The following is a 14,247-nucleotide window of genomic DNA, read 5'->3' on the forward strand; positions in this document are numbered from 1 at the left end:
GACAGGTACGGACTATCAGCATTTTTCTTCACTTGTACAATTCCTAGTTTCGTCGAGACTGCGACCAGTTTATTTTCTCGACGCAACTTCAATGCAGCACGCTTTATTGTCCTCGCATTCACAGTTAAATTCTCGTTAATATAGATGCGACGATCCGATGAAATTCCGATGTGCCGCAGCTTCAAATTACGCTTAGCCAAGTACTTCGAGTAAAATTCATCCCTTAAGCATGTCACAGAAAATTGCAGTAGGATAAAACATTCATTGCCGTCAGAAAGATTTCTTGAACGTAGACGTTTACAGTGTATATGGGGCACCTTGTCTTTATCGAAGCCAATTTCTTCCGCAATACAATGTAAGTAATTACGTAGATTCTCGTTGGTGATATACGGGATACCTGCTGCAATCAATTCTGCTCTGTTCTCCAAACGCTGGACACTCTCAGTGGCATTATCGACTCGAGTGTTGAGTACCTTGCGCTCATTATCACAGGAAGTTTTCAATGAGTTGAAGTTCTGCTCCATCGCCATAATCTGCTTCTGAAGATCTTCTTTGATGTCGTCAAGTTTCGAGTTAAGCTCAGCTTTCGAGGCATCTATAAGCTGGTTTGTTTCGTCGAAACGTTTAGAGAGCATTGCAACTGCGCTTTCCAAGGTGCATCCAGAGCTACCTGCCGGACAGGCATAAAGCTTCTGGCTTCTAGTTGACATCGTTGTTTACGAACAGATGTAGACAGAAAAATAATCCCACAGTAGATCGTAATAGAATTTCACAGTAGACCGTAATAGGACAATGGATAAGTGCTGTCGGTGGTATTGAAAACTCTTTAAGCGTTCTTTCAGCATTCGATGATCAATATTTTATATCTGAGCACAGATGCACATATTAGAGAGTACAAAACTTTGTAATGTCCACACGCTATTTAAACTGCATAATTAACGCAATTTGATTCTACGGAAACGACGTTGTATACTTATAATACTGTTTGTTTTCAGCAGTCTATTCGCGCTTGTTGTGTGCTGCAGGCATAGTTGCCAGAAATTGAGTGATTTAACTGGATTATTGCCGAATTTGGATATTTTCGAAACATTTTCAGTACGCCAGTGGGGAATTTCAACTCATTTTGATCTGTTAATATGTTGGCTTTTAGTTCACGTAAGGTCTCGTATCCTATGAGACCATCGAAAAATTTGTGGAAGTCGAATATGTAAAATATTTGTTTTTTTGATCCTGGTATTGTGAAAAAGGGGTTGAAATTTACGAATTGATCTATATTTTGCGAACCATTAACGTTCGTTACCTTTACAGGTTTGGTGAACTTGCATTTGTCCAAATTGACATGTTTCGGGCTAATGTAGTTTTTGTTCGCTCCCGTATCGATCAAAAACTTCAGTGGTCCTTTAGTGGTATTGATTTGTATGTACGGTATAAAATTGTTTACGGAGGAGTTTCTTGGGCCGTAATTATCTGAAAATTCAGTTCATCAGTGGAAGTGGTATTTTCTTCGACACTCTCTTCCTGATTGTTTACCACAGGTTGAAAAGATGTACTAGCCATCGATTCATTGTGATAATTATCCTGCTCATAATTTTCTTCATCATAGGTTTCGTATTCACAATTTGGTCCTTCGTACGGGCCGTAAGGATCAGACATATTTGTGCCTTCGTGGTAATTGATTGCTCTCCGAGGTCTATTCATATAGTTTATTTTATTAGATCTTATTGAAGGGTCTACATCCATGGGAGTAGGCTTCGGCATCTGAACTGGTCTTGGGGCGAATACGTTTCGCGGAGGAACTTGCGGTTGATTTAGAAAGCTTTGGTTCTGATGTTGTTGGTAAGGTGTGTGGAATTGATTCATATGAGGTCTTTGAAAATTTTGCCGTTGATTAAAAGGATTCGTTTGTAATCTCGAAAAATTTTGCTGTGGATTAAAATGATTCGTTTGAGGCTGATACTGGGCTCTTTGGTAATGATTAAAATTATTCCAGTTCTTTTGCCTTGGTGGGGGAGGTGGTGCTACAACAATCGGTTTTTGGAATCGATTTGTAGTTTCCATCTTATTAAGACCGCATTTATTTTGATAGTTTCTCTCTTCAATAGAAGCATCGAAAGCTTCTTTTAATTTTTTTGGTTGGCGGGCTCTTACGTTCCCGCCGATGGGCTCTTTTAGTCCTGCTAAAAACACTTGAAGAGCATTCTCCTGGTGTGTCGAGATTCTGTCCGTTCTCAAGTTGAGATCGAATGTTGAAATATTTGTATGGTTTATCAAAAGCGAAAGCAATTGATGAACCGAACTATAAAAATCTTCTATTGTTCCAGCTTGTTGCAGTTGGAACAATTCGCGGGTAAGCGTGACAGAATCACGCTTGTCGTTATAGTAAGCTATCAGGTTAGCTTTAATTTCTTCCCAGATTAGCGGTGTCCCGTATGTTTCTAAAACTCGGTCCGCATCTCCGGTTACTTTCGAGCGTATGGATTGAAGCCATACTTGCTCGAAGGGTGTCCCTTTAAGAGTTTCTAAAAAGGGCAACAGATTTTCCACTGCTCTAATGAAGCAGTGTAATTTGACGGGGTTACCGTCGAATTGCGGCAATTCGCGGATTGCCTGGGGCGTTTGCATCGCCTTTAGGATTTTCTCCGCCTTGTCGAACATTACCGCTGTTTGAGCAATTCTGGCGGCTTCTTCGTGTTCATTTAAATTTTCCTCCTGTGCTGAGGTATTGCTCCTCGGTAATTCAGGGGATATGTTAAAACTGTTTGGGTTCATTGTTTTCGCGATTATTCACAAAGCACTCCAAGGTAAAACTTAAATCACTCTTGTTAGATTAGCTAGTTTTTTTTCTGATTTAACGTTTGTTTTTGTTTTAGATTAGTAGTTCACTTTTGTGATATAAAAAGAGTCACTTACGGTGTTACCCGGGCTCGTCTCTCTGAATTAGTAGTTTTTTGTTATATTTTATGGATGTGGATACAGCTTTTTTTGTTTCGGGTAAGCTTTGTACCACTCCGATTAAATGATTGTTAATTTGACTAAGATCTAATTACTTACTTGATAAAAAGGTATCACTCGTGCGTCCGTTGTAGTTCTCCAATCGTCAGCCACTCGATATTCGTTCGCGCGGGAAATCACTTTCGCGAATTGGATCTACGCGTGAACACTTGAACGAGCGATCCTACCGACTGCGCCAATTAAGTTACATGAGGATATCGAAGAGTTTTTAAAAAGAAAGGAAAGACCGGTTTCACAGAGAGCACAAGTTAGACTGATTTTATTATTGTCAATTTTACATCATGAAGCCTAGTCATTTACCTAAAGCCCTTACGCTGCACATTCTATCCAGTCCGTTGTCGCGTCAGGTACAGAGTCCGAATCGGTGTTTTACGTTGGTGTCCTAAATTGTTGTTTCGCTTGCGTTTGCGAATTGATGCTACCGATAAACTGTTCCACAGTGATCGGTTCTGTTGCTGTGGGGAAAATGATGTTGCTTGCGTTAACTTATATATATAGTAATATACATAATTTAAATTTGAATGTAGAAAAACAATTTGAATCACCTTAAACAACTGTAGAGCTCTCTAAAGAAATAATAAAAAAAATATTCTTTATGATAATATGATAATATTGACAAGTTTTTTTTTACATTTCCACACTGGCTACCAGTCACGATTCGTCCTAGTTTTCCTCGGTTGTTTCCTGATAAAATGATAGAGTATAGATGTTACGCACAAAAATCATTGGAATATTTAATACTTTACCTTTGAAACTTTGAGAACCAATCCAAATTTAAACAATAAAAACAATCTAAAATTCAAATTCGAAAAAAAAACATGCGTTCACAGAATAGATCATAGGCGTTTTCCGTTTTGCTTGTAAATGACAGTAAAAAAAATCAAAAAATCATTATTTCCGTTGTTTTCAAGCTTTATCGTTTTTTTCGTTCGTTCCGTTCAGTCAAATACACCTCTAAAATGTATTCCGTTCAGCATCGTACACCGTCTGTTCGTAAACAGTTTTTTCCCAACAGTTCTTTCGCGAACTGTTCACTCTCCAACAGTTCGTTCCCAACAGTTCTTCCGCGAACTGTTCACTCTCCAACAGTTCGTTCCCAACCGTTCTTTCGAGAACTGTTCACTCTCTAACAGTTCGTTCCCAACCGTTCTTTCGTGAACTGTTCACTCTCCAACCGTTCTTTCGCGAACTACCGTTCTTGAAAAAAGAACGACCGTTCGTTCACTCTTTTTGGCGAACTAGCTCTTTCGTACCGTTCGAGAACGGTTTGCCCATCTCTAGTTATAATACCAAACGTAAAAGGACTGTCATTAAATTTACTTATAACGAAGAACATAATCTATTACAATGCATGAATTGACCTTACATGGAATTATACAATTATTTACTCACAAAGCAAATGTTTCATCCTATCAAAAATTTAATCAATACAAACGAATGATTGCTACGCTAAGGTAGTCCCACGTCAACCTTGCGGTTATATCATAGATATAACCCACCCATTTTTTTGGAATCCAATCTTCTGCAAATGATTCCAAACAGTTTTATGGTCTATACCCAATTCCTGGCCAATCGAACGAGTGCTCACATGCCGGTCTATTTGGATGATTTCAACGATTTTATCGGTTTCCACGACGATTGGTCTACCAGTACGGGGTGTATCTTCGACAGCCACTACACCAGAACGAAATCGATCAAACCAACGCTGTGCTGTGCGAATCGTTACAGTATCGTGTCCGTAAACTACACGAATTTTTTCGGCCGCCTTCGTTGCAGTTTTACCTCGCAGGTAGTAAAAACGTAACATATGGCGAATTTCTTGCTTGGTGGACTCCATCTTTGACGCGCTATAACTTGAGACTGAAAAGGACAATCACAACACTGTCAAAACGACACTTGTAACACACATTGTCGTCTTTAAATAGCCGTATAGTATGATAATGCTAGACTGCTCGATCTCATTTTCGTCAGTCTCTCAAAACAACTCGACCATATAGAACCGACCTCTGCTGCCTGTTGACAATCACCATGTTCCCTTCGTTTCGCTTTTCGACGAGAGCAGTGATGAATTCACTGAACACTCGTGCGAATTTTTATATCTCAAAGTGGCATTGGGTGCCTTTGACTGGGATTTCCCGGCACCAACTGGATCTTTGGATAGAACGATATCAACATTCCATGACAAGCTTTATTCAGTGCTAAATGACTATGTGCCAAGAAAAAGACAAACATTCCACACTTCCAGAAAACCACGGTGAACTGCCGAACTAAGACATCTTCGTGATGTCCTCAGGAAGACCCGCCGCAGTTTCTTTTCTTCTTTTAAAATCCGAGAACGACAGAGAGTATCTTCGAGCAGTAGAAATGCAATACAAAACATTGCTATCAACCAGCTATGAGAACTACTTGTTGAGGATCCAAGCCAGCGGATCCATCGCGCTTTTGGGACTTCGTGAAGAAACGACAAAATTCCACTCGCATCCCACGGAACGTCATATTCAATGGAATCCAGACTAATACGAATGCGGATGCCTCTAATATGTTTGCTAAGTTTTTTGAGAGCGTGTTCAGCAAAGCGTCACCTGTGCCAAACAGTGACTGTTTTGCCCACATCTTTTCGTTCAACATCAATCTACCCGTATTCAATTTTCCGAAGACGAAGTAATGAAAGCCATTGATAGCATAGACATCAAAAAAGGATGTGGAACGGACGGTATACCACCTTTGCTACTGAAAAACTGCTCCAGAGAACTTGCGAATCTCATTGCGTATCTATTTAACCGGTCGCTTCAGGAAAGAATATTTCCAGCGTTTTGGAAAACTGCTTGCATCATTCCTATTCATAAATCTGGCAACTGTAAGCAGGTGACGAATTATTTCGAATTATCGCGGAGAAAGACTGATGCGCAATCTCTTATACAAAGTGGTGTCTCCTATAATCTTCGACGGTCATCATGGGTTTATGAAGCATCGCTCCATCACAATCTGATGTGCTACGCTACCACACTGTCCCGAGAAGCTGGAAAAAGGCGACAAATCGACGCAGCGTACATTGACTTCGTGTAAGCTTTCGACACTGTCCCACACGTCTTACTAGTCGAAAAACTAAAGAAGATATTTTTCCCAGATTCGATAACGGATTGGATATTTTCATATCTCCGCGATCGCACTGCATATGTTTTGGTCAATTCATCTACATCTCGCAGTTTCAGTATCACTTCTGGAGTACCACAAGGAAGCGTTCTTCACTATTGATCTGTGCTTACTGCTTTCATCGTTTAAGCTTACATTCGCCGATGACCTGAAAATCTACAGGGTGATTTCATCGCTTTCGGATTGCTTTGCTCTTCAAGAGGATATTAATACAATGCTCGCATGGTGCGGTGATAATGGAATGCAGGTCAATGGCAAAAAATGCAGGATCATTTCCTTTGGTCGCACCAATAACCTCGTGCTGCGTCAATACTGGAACGAACATCGTCAATCTGTGATCTCGGAGTCATGATTGATACACGAGCTCAACGAGCACGTGGCATTATGACCGCTAAAGCTTTCTGTGTATTAGGATTCATTCGCCGTTACGCGTACGAGTTCAACGATATTCATGCTTTGAAGACTTTGTACTGCACGTTAGTTCGTGGTTGGAATCATGTTCCAGGCGCAGTACAATGCAGCGAATGCTCATTTTTGATATAACTCAAGGATGTATTGACTGCACTGAACTTATCGCACAGATTCCGCTGAACACTCCCCCCGTCGTTTTCGGAACTCATTTTTGTTAGCAGTCCCGTATCATAGGACTAACTACGGTTACAATAACCCTCTTGACTCGTGTATTTGACAGTTTAATACTTATGACAGACATACAGCTGTACTACCGTTGTACTTCGAAAATTGTATGTCTGTCACCATGTACAGCGCTAAAACCATGCAAGCAACTCGGTACAATCGCTGTACCTGTACCGACCTGTTTTACCGCTGTACATGGCTACAGTTGTACTGTGCGCAGCGCCATAGATGGTTAGTGGTGGGTAGCATGAACAAAACGAATCAAAACATTTGGTATACATTCTTTTCATTGACTTTCTCTTGAGTTAATAACTCAGAGTGGAAACATATTTGTTGTGTTTAGACGCTAAATAAAAACCTTTTTCATTGAAATATTGGTGAAAATACAATGCAATAAATTCAAACTTCTATTTGTCAGTCTGACATGCGGTACAATGTACAACCAAAGTATGTGTGTCATGCTATCGTGGTACCTGTACAACGCTGTACACGTACAGCGCTAGTACAGTTGTATGTCTGTCCATGGTATAATGCCATATGTGATGAATTCGACTTTAATTTAACGAAAAAAAAATAAAAATTGGATTAGTAATTATACTTAGTTTATAAGTTCAGTCTGTGCGATTAATCGAAGACGATGTTAAATAAATAAATAAATAAGTCGGTGATTTGCTTGCGCTCATGAAGATGCTCTTTGGGGCGCCAAAAACCCAAGAATTTTCAATAGCAATTTTTTCTCCGTATTATATTTCCACTTTCAATTGAGTAAAAAAACTTCCATCATGAGTAGTTGTTTCTGTCCGTACATGAAACCGATTTTCGCAACATTGAAATTCTTGCAAGATCCACTAGCTAACTATTAGCAGGGTTGCCAACTATAAATTCCAAAAATCAGGAAGAAATCAGGATAGCTCATATTGGGATGTACGGAGAGCTCATGTCGATTCCCGGGGAAACAAAAGCATCATTTTTATTGACAGACTTACATTTATTCAATTTTATTCTACAATCGTTCGTATTTCGTATTTTTGTCCTCCCAGAACACGCTTGTTTTCTCGTAATTTTCATGTTGGCCATGGAGTTGAAGTTCTTACCACTGAGAGAATTTTGCAGGGATCTTCTGATCGTTTATATATGTTTCCCAAAAACCTACAGCATCACTACATTGATTCGCTGAGAAATCAGGATTTAGAATTTCTTTGAATTCATCCTCCGTACTTTGGAATGAATCTTAAATTGAGGGAAACATATCACTGGTTCTAATTTGAATCTGACGATCAAAAGTTATAGTACAACATTATATTTTGACTTTGAATTGAATTATGTTTCTCTTGAGTAATATTACACTCTGAAACGTATTCCTTAATCAATAATTTTGCGACCACTCGTACATACACATCGTACAAGATAAGGTTGTTCATCAAACATAATATCGTTATTATTTCGTGATTATTTGTCAAATTTTCTTGTTCCATGAAACTATCCAGTACTGTTTTGAAAAACCTGTAAATATTCGGGCATTGTGAAAACAAATCAGGACTTTCACTTTGGAAAAGTTTATTCTGTCGATTTGCAACGATCATACATATTGATAAATAAGTTTGGTACAACTTTGTAACAGGAGAATTTAATTTAATGCAAGCATTATGCATGTGGGGACCGGAGAGTTATTATGACAGTTCTCATTTTGATGAAGTAAAAGGTACAAAAATCAGCAGAAATCAAGATCATCAAGATCTGAAAAATCAAGCAAAATTGAGTGTTTGTCAGGATGTCGGGGAATGTACCAAATAATCTGGGAAATCCTGAAAAATCAGGAAGTTTGGCATCTCTGGGCACAAGCGAAAATACTCCAGGTTAACAATCTAGCTCGTTTCGATCCCTGTGTTCCCTAGTTTAAATCTCGTGGGAGTACACGCAAGCAGCAATGATTTGATTCGGTTTGATTCGGATGATTCGAAACAGTACAAGAAGTGTTCAAATATTTCAGCAGTTCAACTACACGTTGGAATGTACTTATTGAGACTTTGGGAGTATCGTTGAAAGGGCATTTCGATACAAGTCGTCAAAACGGTATTCAAGCGTTGAAAATCACATCTCAGAATCTAACGGACTAACATATATGAGCATGGATCAATAAGGCTGGCTGCGTCAAATTTCGGACCGAAGTAGTCTTCAGAAGTTGATACAGAGGTGGTTTAAGACGCAGATGAAGGACCTCTTTCCTGACTTGAATTCTTCGATGTCTTTAGACATCTTGAACATTATTCTCAGATATTCTCTCGAAGTAGTTTATTCTAACATCGAGACAGCGGTATGAATTTTCCTGAGGCTTCCGCAGTTTCAGCAAGCTTAAATTGATTAAAAATTGCCCATGTTCTAAAATTAATCAAGACTGACTCAACGGCTTGGCAATCTTTTCGATCCAGAAAGAATCGCTAGCAGACCTTGATTTAGATGCAATATTTGACTAGAGAATGAGTAAAGCTGGTATAGAGGCGAATGAACTGCAAAGTTTAAAGCCTCTTAAAAACAAAGAAACAAACAATAAAGCTGGTAATGGTATTTCTAACTAGAGATGGGCAAAACAGTTCACTTTGATGAACGGTTCACTCACTAACCGTTCATCTAAGTGAATCAGTTCTTTTGAACCGTTCTTTCGCTCTTTCGTTCAGCGGTATTAAGAACAACATAGAATGTTAGCTGTCCCCCAACATTAATAGACAGCTATTAATTGATATCGTTGGATTGGATAGTGTACGTATGGGATTTATATTTTTGAAATTTATTGAAGAAAGATAAGCTGCTCCATTAAAAGTCGCAAACTGTATGTGAAAATATGTTTATCGGTCGATAAAAGTTTATGTAATAATTTGATGCGGACAAAATATGTGCAAATTTTCATATTATGTTTTTGGACAACACACAGGTTCCATGTAAGATCATATTTCATAATGTTCATTCAGAGAAAAAAATCATCACCGATTTTCACTAACAATCAATCATACAAAAAATCACGATAACACGTACACGCCAAACAATGAATTGAAAGCAACGAAAAACCTTTTTTCTCTCAACATGCCCTCACTATAAACTTGTGCACCCGTGGCCGAGTGGTTAGCGTCCCACACTATCATGCCGGGTGTTCGGATTCGATTCCCGTTCTGGTTGAGGGGTTTTTCGTCAAAGAAAATTCTTCCGGCTTGCACTGTGGTCACGCGTATTCTAGAGCTTGCCACTTTAGAGTACATTCAAGGCGTGTTATTCAGCATAGAAATCTCAACCAAGTATTAATGAACGACGCTAGTTAATGAATACGTTGAGACGGCAAAAGTTCCACAGGGAACATTAACGCCATTCAAGAAGAAGAAGCCCTCACTATAAAATTGTATGTTCACCTAATACTATATCGCCCCAGCTTCCCCCAGATTTTTTTCTGATAATCAGAAAGTATATGATTGTTTCGCGGAATTGAAAGAATACATGAAATTGAAAATATATAGCTTGCTTTTAAAACTACGAAAATCTAATTTAATTTTTAACCCAAAATTGAGTATACATTAACAAAATAAACCCTGCGATACATGCATTTTGCTCATAAATGACAAATCGTTTTATTTTCCTTACAAGCGTTCTCGTTATATTTATCCATTCCGCCCAGTGCAAATCAGTTCAGCTGCACTAGTTCGTTCGCTAACACTTCGTTCTCAAACAGTTCACTCTCAATCAGTTCTTTCCCATACAGTTCACTTGCAAACAGTTCGTTCTGAACCAGTTCGTTCACTCTTCATCAGTTCACTCTCCATCAGTTCACTCTCAAACAGTTCACTCACAAACCATTCAGTTCGTTCACAAACCGTTCGCTCGCAATCAGTTCGTGGGGAGAATTACCGTTCTTTGAAAAAGAACGACCGTTCGTTCACTCTTTTCGGCGAATTAGTTCTTTCGTACCGTTCGTGAACGGTTTGCCCATCTCTATCTCACACTTCAACTTTGTAACACGAACGAACAAGACGTTATTATATTTCTGTTAAACCAAAACTGCGTGTCTTTTGACGTAGGACTACGTCTAACCGGAAGATATAGGGGGTGAAATGGAAATCTAGGCACTGAACAAGTAGGAAAAAATGCAAGATTTGGAACGCTTATAGCTCGAGCATTTCTCAATAGATCGCAAAGGTTTTTGCATCAATTGATAGGAAATATATCTACGCACCTATCATAACGAATAACATTTCATTTTTCTTGAGATAATTAATTGAATAATTGTGAAATATCAAGCATTGTCCAAATGCACTATGTGCCCATTTCTGATTGGTCCATTTTGTGCTCCTCAAATCGTACCGACCAAAACGGGCAACCAGAGCAGCAGCAAAATACAATGAAGCACGATTGGAAAGGAAGAAGAAAAAAATGAACGAAACATTGGTCGCAGTCTCACACATGCGTAATTCTCGATGCAGCCAGTCAGCTTAAAAAAAAATACGCATTCAAAATAGACCACATTCGTTTCGGTGGACATCAAGACAACAAAAGGCAGTTGCAGCGAGTGGCGAGTGGCAAACACAATCGCAAAACGACAGCAGGTAGCACAAGAAAAAAGTTTGTTCTTTATACAAACTGCTTTGGTGGCAAATCCAGAACAAGGCGGCATCGAGGGCGTTCGAAATGGTTTTTTTCAAAACCACGAGTACAAAGTTTTCTAAATTGGAATCATTCCATAAAACACGGCGCTTTTCAGGGCCAATAAACCTTCCAAAAAATACAGAAAAATACATTACGAAATACAGTTCAATGCTTTCTAAAACAATATCCCAAATAATAATAAAACACAAATTGATTGTTTTCATAATTTGTTTGCCAGGAGATAATTTGTTTGAGTATGAGAATTTGGCAGTTGTTCTGAGCTTATTGATGGTTGGGGACTTTCCCGATTATTCAATTTTCACCAATTCTTAAATTACTTCTAGATTGAAAGTACAGTAATTTACATTTAGCTCGACATTTAGCTAATTGGACGGACCTGTAATGCGACATATTTATTTGGACATTTTTGTAAACATAGAGTTCGGGGTCCAAATTATGATCCCACATTGAAAGTCGACACTGTACCACTGTCATCGCAAATGTTCAATTACAGGTTAAAATCGCCTCCAATGCGACACTTAGTGGCGCTTCAGCACGTCGCATTGAATGTAATTTACTGTACAACATGTCACAAGGCTGGATGGGAAGAAATTTTCCAACTGTGAAAGCTGTGGCGAGTGGCAACAAATCGCTGAACAGGAAGGTTTAGCCGAACAAGATGGGAATATCGAGTGATAACAAAACAATAAACTCTTTAGATTGAAAATAATTTTGTGATCCTGAAAAGGACCCTTTTTAGCCTGCATCTGAATCCAACGAGCGAACAAATCGTAATGAATGTATTTTATTGCCATCGCTGCCTTTTAACGCTCATTCGTTCGTCTCGTTGGACTCGCCCCTTTGGCTGAGTCTGCCGATTTGTCTCTATCCTGTGAGCGTGTACCGCTAAAGTATAAAACGTGCGGATCCGCTGAAAAATATATCATTCTTTTTCGAAACGTAAATTAGTGTGGTTGTATGGCATCGTTTCACATCACAATATACCTAATAGCGGTTATAGAATTTCGACCGCCGGAGTGCTCGAGTTGGCTTGCAAAGCTGCTCACGACAATAAGAAAACCCGCCTACAGAACAGAGCACATTCAGTTCGGTGGCAACAACTAGTTTCAGCGAGTGGCAAACGAAATCGCAAGACGGCTGCAGGTAGAAGAAGGAAAAAGTTTGTTTATACAGACTGCTTTGGTGGCAAAACCAGCCACCGTAAAACACGGCGCTTTTCAGGGCCATTAAACCTTTCAAAGAAGAGTTATTAAAAGATATTCACAATACCATTGCAATCTAAAGTGACATCATATGACATATAATATGAACTGATTTATTTTGTTTATGCTTGTTCTTTGAACTTATTGGTGGTTGGGGTCTTTTAAATTGATCATTCAGTTTTCACAAACCCATGCATGGTTTCCGAATAAAAAGTGGCTTCAAATTACAACACATTGTATGCAGGATGGCATTAACGAATTTTCTCTGAACTGCTTTCTTTGGTTGATAACTGATGTTGAAAATTGACTGACGTTACATCTGCATTGTATAGAAAAATAACTAAGGAGCTACATGATGAGCTATGTATTTCCTGCTGCTCTGTTCTTATTTTAAAGGACTTTAATCCGAAGGTCATGTATTTACTGTTGGTTTTTCAGAACGCTTATAGCTCGTTTATTTCTCGACAGATCGTAGAGTTCGTCTCCAGAACCTCAGTTCTTTTTCATTTTTATTTACATTGTTTGTGGAGACTACAAATCTTACAATTCATTCGTCTCCGAAACCACAGTTTAAGGTACGGTAATGTGCTCAATAGTGAAATATATGATAGTGAATGAGCTGATGACCACCTGTGCATTCCCTATCACAGCCATCATTTTGATTGTACGATATGTGCATACGCCAAAAGATGCCCGGCGTTGAACATTTGATAAGTACAAAGCCTTCAGAAAAAAATCAAGAATCAAGTTTGTAAAAAAAACGCATAAACACAACACCAAAGGTTGTTGTGTTGTGTTCCTAAAGAGTAAACAGTAAACTAATCCATTTTTCAGGTAGATAAGTAGGTATTCACGTAGGAGAAGAAAATAAAACAATTTATTTAAAATAAAGCTGCCCCATTTGTATAGTCCTACGTCACTCCGGTTATGTCCCCGACATTACCCACTCGTCTTTTTCTCAATCAGTTGTTCCTTTTTCTCCATCTTTCTCGGCGCTTAATTTCACTGTCGGTACCAATTCTGTACACAATTTCATTCGGGGAAAAATACAAACCATCATGATAACACGTACGCGCAATAGGCCAAACAATGGATTGAAAGCAACGAAAAAACTTTTTTCTTAACTTGCCCTCACTATGAGATTTTATGTTACCTAATTCATGAATCGCCCCAGCTTTCCCGGATTTTTTTCTGATAATCAGGAAGTATATTAATATTACGCGGAATTGAAAGAATACATGAAATTGAAAATATATAGCTTTGCCTTTAAAACTACGAAAATCTAATCTAATTTTTAACCCAAAATTGAGTATACATTAACAAAATAAACCTGCGTTCTCGGTATATTAATCTATTCCGTCCAGCACAAATCAGTTCAGCTGCACTCGTCCGTTCGCGAACAGTTCGCCCGCAACAAACACTTCGTTCCCAAACAGTTCACTCTTAATCAGTTCGCTCTCAAACAGTTCGTTCCCAGTTCACTCTTAATCAGTTCGTTCACAAACAGTTCACTCTCAATCAGTTCGCTCTCAAACAGTTCACTCGCAAACAGTTAGTTTTTAACCAGTTCGTTCACAAACAGTTCACTCGCAAACCG

At 38.8% G+C, this 14,247-nt stretch overlaps 1 long non-coding RNA gene across 1 annotated transcript; it reads right to left on the bottom strand.

The window, feature by feature from the left end:
* Positions 1-3,298: 3,298 nt before the first annotated feature.
* LOC129764323 (uncharacterized) lies at positions 3,299-3,975 on the bottom strand. The gene is made up of 3 exons (XR_008741106.1): positions 3,759-3,975; positions 3,558-3,696; positions 3,299-3,467 (listed from the first exon to the last, which is right to left on the bottom strand). It is a non-coding gene; the product is annotated as an uncharacterized LOC129764323 (long non-coding RNA).
* Positions 3,976-14,247: the final 10,272 nt, after the last annotated feature.

The sequence above is a fragment of the Toxorhynchites rutilus genome, chromosome 2 (genome assembly GCF_029784135.1).
Source record: "Toxorhynchites rutilus septentrionalis strain SRP chromosome 2, ASM2978413v1, whole genome shotgun sequence".
Lineage (NCBI taxonomy): Eukaryota > Metazoa > Arthropoda > Insecta > Diptera > Culicidae > Toxorhynchites > Toxorhynchites rutilus.